The 14,176-nt window shown below is 49.1% G+C and overlaps 1 pseudogene; it reads left to right on the top strand.

Moving 5' to 3' along the window:
- LOC147118453 (uncharacterized) overlaps window positions 1–12,782 on the top strand; it is a 113,417-nt pseudogene extending 100,635 nt beyond the window's left edge.
- Window positions 12,783–14,176: the final 1,394 nt, after the last annotated feature.

Raw genomic sequence — 14,176 nt, 5'->3', positions numbered from 1 at the left:
AGTGTAGAGGGAGCATTACTCTGTATCTAAGTCGGGCTGTACCTGCCCTGGGAGTGTACGACGGGACACTGCAGAGGGAGCATTACTCTGTATCTAAGTCGTGCTGTGCATAAGAACGTAAGATGTAGGAGCAGGAGTAGGCCATTATGCCCCTCGAACCTGCTCCGCCATTCAATAAGATCATGGCTGATCTGATCTTGGCCTCAACTCCACTTCCCTGCCCGTTCCCCATAACCCTTGACTCCCTTACCATTCAAAATCTGTCTATCTCCACCTTAAATATATTCAATGACCCAGTCTCCAGAGCTCTCTGGGGAAGAGAATTCCAAACATTCACGACCCTCTGAGAGAAGACATTTCTCCTCATTTCCGTTTTAAATGGGTTTCCCCTTATTCTGAAATTATGCTCCTAGTTCTAGATTCCTCCACGAGGGGAAACATCCTATCTGCATCTACCCTGTCAAGCCCCTTCAGTATCTTATATGTTTGAAAAGATCCCCTCTCATTCTTCTAAACTGTAGTGAGTATAGGCCCAACCTGCTCAACCTTTCTTCATTAGACAACTATTTAACCTCCGAAATCAAGCTCGTGAACCTTCTCTGAACGGCCCCCAATACAACTATATCCTTCGTTAAATAAGGAGACCAAAATTGTACGCAGTACTCCAGGCGTGGTCTCACCAACGCCCTGTGCAGTGGTAACAGGACTTCTCTACTTTTATACTCCATTCCCTTTGCAATAAAGGCCAACACTCCATTTGCCTTCCGAATTACTTGCTGTACCTGCATGTTAACTTTTTGTGATTCATGTACAAAGATCCTCAGATCCCCTGTACCTCAGCATTTTGTAATCTCTCCCCATTTAAATAATAATTTGCTTTTTTTCCTACCAAAATGGACAACCATCCCATTTTCCCACAATATACTCCGTCTGCCAGATTCCTGCCCACTCACTTAGCCTATCTATATCCCTTTAGAGATTCTTTGCGTCCTCCACACAATTTGCTTTCCCACCTATCTTTGTATCAGCAGCAGATTTGGCTATATTACACTCGGTCCCTTCATCCAAGTCATTAATATAGATTGTAAATAGTTGAGGCCCCAGCACTGATCCCTGCGGCTCCCCACGAGTTACAATTCGCCAACCTGAAAATGACCCATTTATCCCAACTCTCTGTTTCCTGTTACTTAGCCAATCCTCTATCCATGCTAATATATTACCTCCAACCCCGTGAGCACTTATCTTGTGTAGTAACCTTTTATGCGGCACCTTATCGAATGCCTTCTGGAAATCCAAATACACATCTACTGGTTCTCCTGTATCCACCCTGCTCGTTACATCCTCAAAGAACTCCAGCAAATTTGTCAAACATGATTCCCCTTTCATAAAACCATGCTGACTCTGCTTGACTATATTATGATTTTCTAAATGTCCTGCTACTACTTCCTTAATGATGGACTCCAGCATTTTCCCAATGAAAGATGTTAGGCTAACTGTCTCCTTCCTTTCTTAAATAGGAGCGTTACATTTGCAGGTTTCCAGTCCGCTGTGGCCTCACCAGAATGCAGGGAATTTTGGTAGATTGCAACCAATGCATGCACTATCTCTGCAGCCACCTCTTTTAATAGTCTAGGATGCATGCCAATTGGTCCAGGAGACTTGTCCACACTTAGTCCCATTAGTTTGCCTAGTACTTTCTCTCTAGTGATAGTGATTGTTTTAAGTTATCTCCCCCCCACCGCAATTGCCCCTTGATTATCCATCATTGGGATACTTTTAGTGTCTTCTACCGTGAAGACTGATACAAAATATTTGTTCAAAGTCTCCGCCATTTCCCTGTTTCCCATTATTAATTCCACAGGTTACTCCTCTAGGGGACCAAAGTTTACTTTAGCTACTCTATTCCTTTTTAAATACCTGTAGAAACTCTAACTGTATGTTTTTATACTTCTTGCCAGTTTACTCTCGTAAGCTATCTTCTCTTTATATATCATTTTTAAGTCGTCCTTGATATACCTATCAATTCCTCCAATAAAAGGCGAAGAGTTACGAAGGTGACTAAAGGTTTTTATTGACTAAATAACAGAGCCCACTCTCGTGGGTGATCCGATCCAAGCAGGAGGAATACCAGCCAGTCGCTCACCTTTATACCTGGCCTGGTGGGTGGAGCCAAGGCGGAGTCGGCAGTGGTCATCCCAGGTATAGCAGTGTGGCAAGAGGCGACCTCGTACCGTGATACAATAGTGGTCAGTGATACAGTTATAACGAACAGTGGTGAACAGTGCTAACTACTAACAGTGATACGATAGTGAACGTGGTTTACCACATTCACCCCTTGTTTAGAATTAAGTCCGGCGGGGTGAAGTGTACTACCAATTCTGGTAGGTCAGTCTGTCTGGAGGCTTCGTAAGCCTCTCCGATCGCCGCAGCGGTGGTGTTGCCTTATCCGTTGCTGGTGCCTTATCCGGTGTTGATGCTGGTGTTTGCGTGGTCGGCGAGGGCTCGTGGGGTTCCGGCATGCCGTCTACCTGGGCTGAGGTTGGGGGGGGTGGTGGCGGTGTTTCCGGATCGGCTGAGGGTGCGAGGTCTCGTAGGGAGACAGTGTCCTCCCGCCCGTCTGGGTACGCCACGTAGGCGTACTGGGGGTTGGCGTGCAGGAGGTTCACCCTCTCGACCAGGGGGTCCGTTTTATGGGCCCTCACGTGTTTCCGCAGCCAGACCGGCCCCGGGGCGGTCAGCCAGGTTGGTAGAGTGGTTCCCGTAGTCGACTTCCTGGGGAAAACGAACATTCGTTCATGGGGGGTGGTGTTAGTGGCCGTGCAAAGTAATGACCGGATGGAGTGCAGCGCTGTCAGGTGGACATCTTGCCAGCGGGAGGTTGGGAGGCCCTTAGACTTTAAGGCTAAGAGGACGGCCTTCCATACCGTTGCGTTCTCTCTTTCCACCTGACCGTTACCTCTGGGGTTGTAGCTGGTGGTCCTGCTTGCTGCAATACCTCTCTCTAGGAGGAATTGCCGGAGTTCCTCGCTCATGAAGGAGGAGCCCCGGTCGCTGTGTATATAGTTCGGGAACCCGAACAAGGCAAAGAGGGCATTCAGGCACTTAATGACCGTGCTACTGGTCATGTCGGGGCAGGGGAAGGCAAAGGGGAAACGGGAGTACTCATCAACGATGTTGAGGAAGTACACATTACGGTCAGAGGACGGGAGGGGCCCCTTAAAATCGATGCTCAGGCGCTCGAAGGGGCGGGTGGCCTTGATCAGGCTTGCTCGGTCCGGCCTATAGAAGTGCGGTTTGCACTCCACACAGGTCTGGCAGTTCCTGGTCATGGTCCTGACCTCCTCGATGGAGTAGGTCAGGTTGCGGGCCTTAATGAAATGGTAGAGTCTGGTGACTCCGGGGTGGCAGAGCTGGTCGTGGAGGGTCTGAAGCCTATCGATATGCGCGCTGGCGCATGTCATTCGTGAAAGGGCATCAGGGGATTCGTTCAGCTTGCCTGGCCGGTACAAGATCTCATAATCGTAGGTGGAGAGCTCGATTCTCCATCTCAAAATCTTGTCATTCTTGATTTTGCCCTTCAGCTTGTTATTAAACATGAAAGCCACCGAACGCTGGTCGGTGAGGAGGGTAAATCGTTTCCCTGCCAGGTAGTGCCTCCAGCGCCGTACTGCCTCCACGATCGCCTGGGCCTCTTTCTCGACCGACGAATGTCGGATCTCGGGGCCCTGTAGGGTCCTTGAGAAGAAGGCCACTGGCCTCCCCTCCTGGTTTAGGGTGGCGGCTAAGGCGAAGTCGGATGCGTCGCTCTCCACCTGGAAGGGGATGGACTCGTCCACTGCGTGCATCGTGGCCTTGGCTATGTCTCCCTTAATGAGGGAGAAGGCCGCGCACGCCTCCTCCGTGAGGGGGAAGGAAGTGGCTTTCAGGAGGGGTCTGGCTTTGTCCGCGTAATTGGGTACCCATTGGGCATAGTAGGCGAAAATCCCCAGGGTTCTCCTAAGTGCTTTAGGGCAGTGGGGTGGGGGGGTAGCTCCATGAGGGGGCGCATTCTTTCTGGGTCGGGGCCGATGATTCCGTTCTCCACTACGCAGCCGAGGATGGCAAGGCGCGTGGTGTTAAACACGCATTTCTTCTTATTGTAGGTGAGGTTCAGCCGTTGGGCTGTACGGAGGAATTTCTCCAGATTCGCGTCATGTTCCTGCCGGTCGCGGCCGCAGATAGTGACGTTATCTAGGTAGGGGAATGTAGCCTGCAGTTCGTTCTGGTCAACCATCTGGTCCATCTCCGTTTGGAAGACCGAGACCCCATTAGTGACACCGAAGGGACCCTAAGGAAGTGGTATAGGCGCCCATTCGCCTCGAAGGCGGTATACTGGCGGTCCTCAGGGTGGATAGGGAGTTGGTGGTAGGCCGACTTCAGGTCGATGGTCGAGAATACTTTATACTGTGCCATCTGATTGACCATGTCAGATATGCGGGGGAGGGGGTATGCGTCCAGCTGGGTATATCTGTTTATGGTCTGGCTGTAGTCGATGACCAGGCGGTTTTTATCGCCGGTCTTTACGACTACGACCTGGGCACGCCAGGGGCTGCTGCTCCCCTCGATAATGCCCTTTTTCAGGAGGCGCCGCACCTCAGAGCTAATGAAGGCTCTGTCCCCGGCGCTATACCGCCTGCTCTTGGTAGCGACGGGTTTGCAGTCAGGGGTAAGGTTAGCAAACAGAGAGGGTGGCGGGACCTTGAGGGTGGAGAGGCTGCAGGTGTTACGCGGTGGGCGGTTTAACGTTTGCTGGTTGTTGACTGTGAGTGGGGGGAGGGGTCCACCGTATGCTAGGGTTACGCTTTGGAGGTGGGATTGGAAGTCCAGCCCTAGTAGGACGGCAGCGCAGAGATGGGGGAGGACGAGGAGTTTAAAGTTTTTATACTCCGTGCCCTTAACCGACAGGGTCACGACACAGTAGCCGCTGATGTCCGTGGCGTGGGACCTCGATGCCATCGAGATTCGGCTGCGCGTTGGTAGGACAGAGAGAGAGTAGTGGCTCACCGTGTCTGGGTGGATGAAGCTCTCCGTGCTTCCGCTGTCGAACAGGCAGGTCGTGGCGTGGCCGTTCACTTTGATGTCCATCATTGACGTGGACAGATGGTGCGGGCGGGCTTGGTCCAGGGTGACGGAAGCTAGTGTGTAGCTGAGCGAGTCGTTGTCATCTGCGGGCGAGGCGGTCGGGCGTGGTGAGTAAAATGGCGTCTCCCACGAGGTAGGGCAAAATGACGGAGAAGATGGCTGCCCCCGTAGCTCACATGAGGCACTATTGGGGTCGGTTGCCTTAATCAAAGATGGCCGCCCCCATGACTCATGTGTGGGGATGCTGGCCTCAGTTGCCCTAAACAAAGATGGCCACCCCCATGACTCATGTGTGGGGATGCTGGCCTCAGTTGCCCTAAACGAAGATGGCCGCCCCATAGTTCGCATGCGGCACTGCTGGCCTCTGAGGATCCGCTCCTGCAGGCCTTGGAGAAGTGGCCTTTCTTCAGGCAGGTTTTGCATATGGAGTTCTTGGCTGGGCAGCGCGACCTCGGGTGCTTCTCCTGGCCACAAAAAAAACAGCCGGCGGCCCGATCGCGGATGCCCGATGTCGGGGCCGGTGCCGGGGGTGGCGGGGCCGGTCGGGTCCGGGACGCCGACGCAGAGGTAGGTCCCGGGGGCGGCGCTGGGAAGGGTGCTGTGGTAGGGGTCGGGCCCGAGTCCCAGGGTCGCGAGCAGTACCTGGTGAATGCTTCCTGATCTTGGTGGGCCACTTCCAGGGAGATAGCGAGGGCTTCAGCTTTTTCCATGCTGAGGTCTTTAGCTTCCAGCAGTCTTTGCCGTGAGTACTCGGACCGTAGGCCTTTCAGGAATGCGTCGCGGATATTATCTTCAGTATTTTCGGCTGCCGACACCGATTTAAAGTCACAGTTCCTGGCGAGTGCATATAGCGCCTGTGAGAATTCGGCTACTGATTCTCCTGGCTGTTGCGGCCGTGATCTTAGGAGGTGCCTAGCGTACATGTAGTTTACCGGGGTCCGGTACTTCTGTTTCAGCAGGTTGATGGCGGTCTCGTAGGTAGTCATGTCCTCGATGAGAGTGTATACTCTCGGGCTCAGTTGTGCCTGCAGGGCACTTAGTTTGGATGCCTGAGGGACGCTGGATTCTCTCAGGTATGATTCGAAGCAGACCAGCCAGTGTTTAAAGTCTGCGGCTGAGTTTGCTGCTCGTGGGTTCAGGTCCAGGTACGGCGGTCTGAGGGCTCGCAGCCAAGCTGGCTGGTGTGGCTGTGCTCCTGGGAGCTGCGCTGGTGGCTCCTCCGCCGGTTGTGACTCGTTGTCGGACATCATTAAATTTAGTCAATAAAATTGATATACCTATCAATTCCTCCAATAAAAGGCGAAGAGTTACGAAGGTGACTAAAGGTTTTTATTGACTAAATAACAGAGCCCACTCTCGTGGGTGATCCGATCCAAGCAGGAGGAATACCAGCCAGTCGCTCACCTTTATACCTGGCCTGGTGGGTGGAGCCAAGGCGGAGTCGGCAGTGGTCATCCCAGGTATAGCAGTGTGGCAAGAGGCGACCTCGTACCGTGATACAATAGTGGTCAGTGATACAGTTATAACGAACAGTGGTGAACAGTGCTAACTACTAACAGTGATACGATAGTGAACGTGGTTTACCACAGTCCTTTGCTGGTTTTTAAAAATTTCCCAATCCTCTGGCCTTCCACTATTCTTCGCAACATTGTATGCATTTGTTTTCAATTTGATATCACCCTTTACTTCCTTAGTTAGTCACGGATGGTTCATCCTTCTCTTAGATTCTTTCTTTCTCTCTGGAATATATCAATGAGAGTTATGAAATATCCCCTTAAATATTTACCACTGCTTTTCTACAGTCTTACCCTGTAATATATTTTCTCAGTCCACTTTAACCAAGTCTGCCCTCATACCTTTGTAATTACCTTTGTTTAAGTTCAGGACACTAGTTTGAGACCTAGCTTTCTCAGCCTCAAACTGAATTTGAAATTCTACCATGCTGTGCTCACTCTTCCCAAGAGGATGCTTCACTTCGAGATCATTAATTAATCCAGCCTCGTTACACATTACCAGATCTAAAAATCTTCTCCCTGGTTGGTTCCACAACGTATTGTTCCAACAAACCATCCCTTATACACTCTAAGAACTGTTCCTCAAGTCTACCTTTGCCAATTTGCTTTTTCCAATCAATATGAAGATTAAAATCTCACATGATTATAGACGCACCTTTCTTACAAGCCTCTATTATTTCATGATTTATACTCTGTCCTACAGTTTGGCTAATGTTTGGGGGGGCCTGTGACTTTTTACCCTTATTATTTCTTACCTGCACCCAAACTGATTCATCGTCTTGATCTTCTAAGCCAATATCATTTCTCATTACTGCACTGATCTCATCCCGTATAAACAGAGCTACACCACCTCTTTTTCCTTTCTGCCCATCCTTACGAAATAGCAAATACCCCTAAATATTCAGTTCCCAGCCTTGGTCACCTTGCAACCACATCTCCGTAATGGCGATCAGATCTTACCCATTTATTTCTATTTGTGCTGTTAATAGAACTACTTGTTAATAGAACCCGACATGTGACTGTGACAGACCATAATATTAGAGGAGACTACGAGGTGCGCCTGGTCGCTGTGAAGTCATTCTGCCTCTGGGAAAAGGCAGGGGTAAAGGTGTCGTTACTCTGATGGGACACGGGGTGGCACAGTGGCTCATTAACCGAAGGGACTTGGGTTCAAACACAGCCCAGACAGGACGGGTGAGAAATAATTGTCAGGGAAATAAAACAAAGTTTGCTTTGGGAAATGAAGCGGTGTGGAGGAGCCTTCGAGAAAGGAATTCAGCAAAGTCCAAGTTAGTCCATTTGTCATTCCAGATTTATTAACAATCTCACTGAGAACAATTTACAGAGAAGTTTTGAAAAACTTAACACAAAGTGAATATAACAGCAGAGCGTCACATTGAGACCAGACCACAGGCGGGCTGAGCTGCCAGCTCTCTGTACAACTGCAACAGACACCAGGGAGAAAAAACAGGGGCTCTACATAACGGGAAGGGGGCAATTGTGAATTAGGAATGAGAAAAGTGACTTATTTACATATGAACTTTTTAAAAAACGGTTAAATTCTAAGATATATTTATATTAAAGCCACGATTATCTCACACATTTCAAACAGAGAGGCGGAAATCCCGGTTATGATTTTCTCAGCAACAGATTCGGGTCTATTAACTGAAGGCATTTGACGCTCAGAATCACCAAGAGGACATGTTTTATTTTCAGGACACAGAGATGTTAATAAACAGATGAGGAAAATCCATGGCGTCCGAAATTCAACCGTTCACTTGACCTGTAAAAGAGGGATAAAAGAATGGAACAGAGATTAGTGGGTTGGGGCATTTATCTCAGGGTTTTTATAAATTAAACTTTTAGAGATTTGTCAAACCGCTTCAGTCAGATCGAAGTGTGAGTGGATTGAATCTTCTCACCATCACTAGAGTGACGGCAGCGCTGTAGGAAATGCTGTGGATGAACAGGATGATGAATGTGGAATAACAACAGAAAATGCTGGAAAAACTCAGCAGGCCAGGCAACATCCGTGGAGAGAAAATAGAGTCAACATTTCAGGTCGAAACCCTTCGTCAGGACTGAAAAAACACAGGAAATGAAACCGATTAAAAGGCTAGTTTGGGGGCTGGGAAATGGGGATGAAAGAACAGAAGAGAAGTGAAGAGACATTAAGAGGTTTTGAAAACGAGACAAGATGGTGATCGGACTTTAGACTGTGACCCCTGGTTCTGGACTCCCCCGCCATCGGGAACATCGTACCTGCATCTAGTCTGTCTAGTCTTGTTAGAATTTTGTAAGTTTCAATAAGATCCTCTCTCATTCTTCTAAACTCTAGCGAATATAAGCCTGATCGTCTCAATCTTTCCTCATACGTAATTCCTGCCATCCCAGGTGTCAGTCAGGTGAATCTTCGCTGCACTCCCTCCATGGCAAGAACATCCTTCCTCAGTTAAGATGACCAAAACTGCGCACAGTACTCAGTGGCAATTGTTAGCCCACTGTACCCCCACTCTCCTACCAGAGAGAAGGGAAAAGGATAACCGTTAACCCACTGTACCTCCCACTCCCCCACCAGAGAGAGGGGAAAGGGTATTTGTTAACCCATTGTTCCTGCTTATCCCCCACCAGAGAGAGGGCAATGGGCAAATGTTAACCCACTGTACCTCCAACTCTCCCACCAGGGAGATAGGAAAGGGCAATTGTTAACCCACTGTGCCTGGCAGTCGCCCACCAGAGAGCGGGCAATGGGCAATTGTTAACCCACTGTACCTCCCACTTCCCCACCAGAGAAAGGGGAAAAAGCAATTGTTAACCACTTCACCTCACACTCCCCGACCAGATAGAGTTGAAAGGGCAATTGTTCACACACTGCACTCCCCTCTCACACAGGAGAGGGAGGGGAAAGGGCAATTGTTAACCCACTCTAACTCCCACTTCCCCACCAGAGAGAGGTGCAAGGGCATTTGATAACCAACTGTACCTCCCAGTCCCCCAGCAGAGAGAGGGGAAAGGGCAATTGTTAACCCACTGTACCCCCACTCCCCCACCAGAGAGAGGGGAAAGGGCAATTGATAACCCACTGTAACTCAGACTCCACCACCTGAGAGAGGGGAAAGGGTAATTGTTAACCCACTGTATCCCCACTCCCCCACCAGAGAGAGGGGAAAGAAAATTTTTAAACCATGGTACCTCCAACTCCCCATCATGGGAGGAGAAAGGGTAGTTGTTAAACCACTGTACCCCCACTCTCCCACCAGATAGAGGGGAACAGGCAACTGTTAACGCACTGTGATTCCCTCTTTCACACCAGAGAGAGGGGAAAGGGCAATTGTTAACCCACTGTACCTCCCCCTCCCCCACCAGAGAGAGGGGAAAGGGTAATTATTAACCCATTGTACCCGCACTCCCCCACTAGAGAGAGGGGAAAGGGCAATTGTTAACTACTGTACCCCCACTCCCCAACAGAGAGAGTGGGGAAAGGGTAATTGTTAACCCACTGTACCCCCACTCCCCAACAGAGAGAGTGGGGAAAGGGTAATTGTTAACCTACTGTACCCCCACTCCCCGACCAGAGAGAGGGGAAAGGGCAATTGTTAACCCGCTGTACCCCCACTCCCCACCAGAGAGAGGGGAAAGGGCAATTGTTAACCCACTGTAGCCCCACTCCCCCACCAGAGAGAGGCGAAAGGGCAATTTTTAACCCGCTGTACTCCCACTCCCCCACCAGAGAGAGGGAAAAGGGCAAATGTTAACACACTGTACCCCCCACTCCCCCACCAGAGAGAGGGGAAAGGGCTATTTTTAACCCACTGTACCCCCCACTCCCCCACCAGAGAGAGGGGAAAGGACAATTGTTAACCCACTGTACCCCCCACTCCCCCACGAGAGAGAGGGGAAAGGGCAATTGTTGAACTAATGTACCTCCCACTGCCCCACCAGAGAGAGGGGAAAGTGCAATTGTTAACCCACTGTACCCCCACTCCTCCACCAGGGAGAGGGCAAAGTGTAAGTGTTAACTCATTGTACCACCACCCCCCCTACAGAGTGAGGGCGAAGGGCAATTGTTGACCCAATGTAATTCCCACTGCCCCACTAGGGAAAGGGGAAAGTGTCAATTGTTAACCCACTGTACCCCCACTCCTCCACCAGAGAGAGGGCAAAGTGTAAGTGTTAACCCATTGTACCACCACCCCCCCTACAGAGTGCGGGAAAGGGCAATTGTTGAACTAATGTACCTCCCACTCCCCAACGAGAGAGAGTGGAAAGGCAATTATTAACCCACTGTACCCCCGCTCCCCCACCAGAGAGAGGGGAGGTGAAACATTCTCAATTAGATGAACGCAGTTGCCATCAGTAAAATGTCAACTTCTAACTCACTGTGATGTACAGTCGGCCACATCGCACAGTCGCCTATTGTGGTGTGACATGTGACTTCAATTCCCACAAGTGAAACACTCGCCTTTTCTGAATAAAAAGGAGAAAATATGCGACAGAGGTAAATGAGAGATAGCGACGATTAAAGTAGCTAGCGAATTGCGTATGTGCGAGCAAGTCTCCCATGGACCAGTGCGGCCCGTGGTCGACATAGGGCCTTTACTGGCCCGCAGTGCATTGTGGGATGCTCTGTCCTTCATGGCTCCTTAAATCATTGACAGGCTGTGAGCCAACTGAACCATTGAATTGCAATTTATTCCAGCCTCCTTCGGGCAAACTAACACACAGGCAGAGCGCTCCTTACAGGCTAGTAGTACTTGGTCAGATTATTTTCAGGTTAACTAATGCACGGAAGTTAATTGATGCAGCCAAAACCCGAACATTAAGAATAGCAAAATCGTTCAGAGATCTCTACTTTCCCCACAGATCTCCAGAAACATTCCATTTTGTTCCTCGTTTCACGTCTCTCTCATTCGGTTGCGTATTTTCAACTCCGCTGTTTTCAAATTTAGAAAGTTGCATCTATCTTTAGCTGAAAATTAAAGAAAGTCATGGGTCGGATGATTTCCAGAGCATCTCACAGATTAAATATCCGATTGTGAAGGAATACATGGGATGAAATAACACACACAGGCAGAATATGGGAAACAGATGATGTCCTATAAACGGAGCGACCAGCAGGAGGTTCCTGGCGCTGTCAGCAACCTCTTAATCGGAGCTGATCTGAACATCGATCCATAACTTAAACAGCTGATCAGAAGCAGAAAGGATAGTTTAACCGGTCGGTTCATTCTGTGATCGATCTTTCGGGACAATTTGATTCTGCAGTTTGTTTCTCGGCCGCTCCTGGAAACAGTTGGGTGACAGTTTGACCCGAGGTTAATTTGGTTTCCTCTCGGTGTGTGTTTGAGCGCCTGACAGCGCGCTGCTCATTGTGGCTGCATCTGCCCGCGATTCCACACAACACCAACAGACAGGAGCCCCGATCTACAGTCCAATGGCAGTTTTTGTACAGGGCTGAGACTGCTTTCCATCACTGTGAGTCCCAGAGAGAGCAGTAGTACGCGGCAGCGTCAGTCAGCTGCAGCCCCGAGATGGTTAAACTGGTGAATTTAGTCGAGGTCTGGCGATCTGCAGAGAAGCGTGTTTTAGCAAAATCTGCTTTATATTCAGAACCGCCCTAGTGTTTCCTCAGTATAAACTCGGGCTGTGTGTCTGGGTGTTGCCGGTACCAGTATAAATAATAGCCGCTCTGTGTAGTATCATAGGTACAGCTTAAAGTCACCTTCTGTCTTAACTCCTGAGGACAGCGGCTGAGTGACAGAATCTCCAAGACTCAGATCTGAAAAACATGTTCAAACAGGGAAAAGACAGGCGTGATTAAAAGTCAGATTCAAACCATGTTAGAAATTGGAGAAAAGATGAAATGTGTTTGGTCCACAATTACCTGTCAGAAATGCCCCCCATACAGCCCAGATGCTGAGTTGCTGCATTGTCGCTGTCCGCTCTGTAAAAGGGGGGTTGGATATTTGAATTCTAATCCCCGCCCTCAATAATCTGCTGTCGTGTCTCAGGATGCTCTCACCTCACTTCCTTGTGTCCCCAGTGGGGCTGTGAGACCGGTAAGTGGTGAGCTGGCTGCCGGTGAATGGAAACACCCCGAGCTGGGCCACAGTCAGTGTCCTTATAGGGGAATGGTTCCGCTTTTAGAGACCAGGGTGGGAATGAACCCATGTCTGGTTATTGTGACGAAAAAAACTCAGGATTGCTAATGGATTTGGATTATTCTGGAGTCAATTCACTCTCCAGAATTCTGTTAGTTTTACAGTCAGGACACCGGTAACCGTGACTGCCGTGAGCTTTCCCTTACGGGTCAGCTAACTAGTGAACTAACAATGATCCCTTATTTTAAGGAGTGATTTATAGATCTGTGATATTCGAGCGATGGTATCTGCTGTTACTGAACCAACAATTGAACAGACGCATAAATAAACTCTCCCTATATCTTAAACAGCGTTTCAAGCACCGTCCCCTTCTGTGGTTTGCATTAAAAATGTTTTTTTAATTATATCTGACGATTTGTGACCTTCTTTGTGCCTGTAATGATTAATTTACTGACCCATAATTTTCAGATTTTAAATTTTCAATGAGAGAGAATGGAGGGAGCGGCGCGTCGGTGCGTTTCAGCAATTTCCCGCTAATGTTCCCGGCAGCAGAGGAGGGAGGGAGGGGGTTCAAACCCCCAAGGTGAGGTTGTGGGCTGGTTCTCGTTAACAAGAGCTCAACACCAGCAGGGCGTGAAAACTGTCCTTACCACTTTCAGTCACATTAGAAAAGGACGTGACGCAGAAAAAGAAACAAAGTACAGGCGGTTTTCGTTTGTCTTTTGTCCCTTTAACATCGATCTCCGCCATCGGTACAGTTAATGGCTTCAGAAATCGAATCTCAGGCTGTGTCTTTCGCACACATTTTGACATTTATTTCACTATCTTCCACACCCTTCCCACTGGGTGGCATCAGAAACCAATCCTTCAATATGATGGATGTCTTTTTCTGATGACTATTGTCCGATGTGCCGAACCAGTCCGCTGAGGATTTCAAATATTAATCTTCAAGTCATTCCAAAATTTACACAATCGTTGCAGAAACAGCATTTAACTCACTGCCGGTGGTCTGATACATAAAAGGAACATTGTGACCTGACGCCCTCTGGTGGATGTTCTGAGAACTGTTCAGATGTCGGTGGACAGGGTGCCAGGAATCCTGTCTTTATTCACTGACCTGTCTGCAGTTCCTGGCTATGGGATGCTGCGTTGGAGCGGTTCTGAATTAATATACCGAGCAGCAGCAAAGGTTTTACATCATTAAACTAAAGACTGGAAGATGGAAATACATTCCATTGTGAATAAAGAGTGGAGACAGGGGATGAAAAGGGACAGGCAGGCATGGAAAGGGCATCGAAAGACAAAACGTGACTTAAGGAGACACAGGTGCAGTTGCGAAATGTATTATTATCATAAATGATAGTTGAAGTCACCAACAAATATAATTCCGCCGGTGGACCTCACCGGTTCTTGTGTGTTGTGTTTTATTGGCCTTTTAAG

Source organism: Somniosus microcephalus, chromosome 4 (assembly GCF_052327205.1).
Source record: "Somniosus microcephalus isolate GS21.2 chromosome 4, FLI_Smic_1.0, whole genome shotgun sequence".
Classification (NCBI taxonomy): Eukaryota; Metazoa; Chordata; class Chondrichthyes; order Squaliformes; family Somniosidae; genus Somniosus; species Somniosus microcephalus.
Note: the sequence above shows the minus strand (reverse complement) of the source record. Positions and strands in the feature narration are given on the sequence as shown.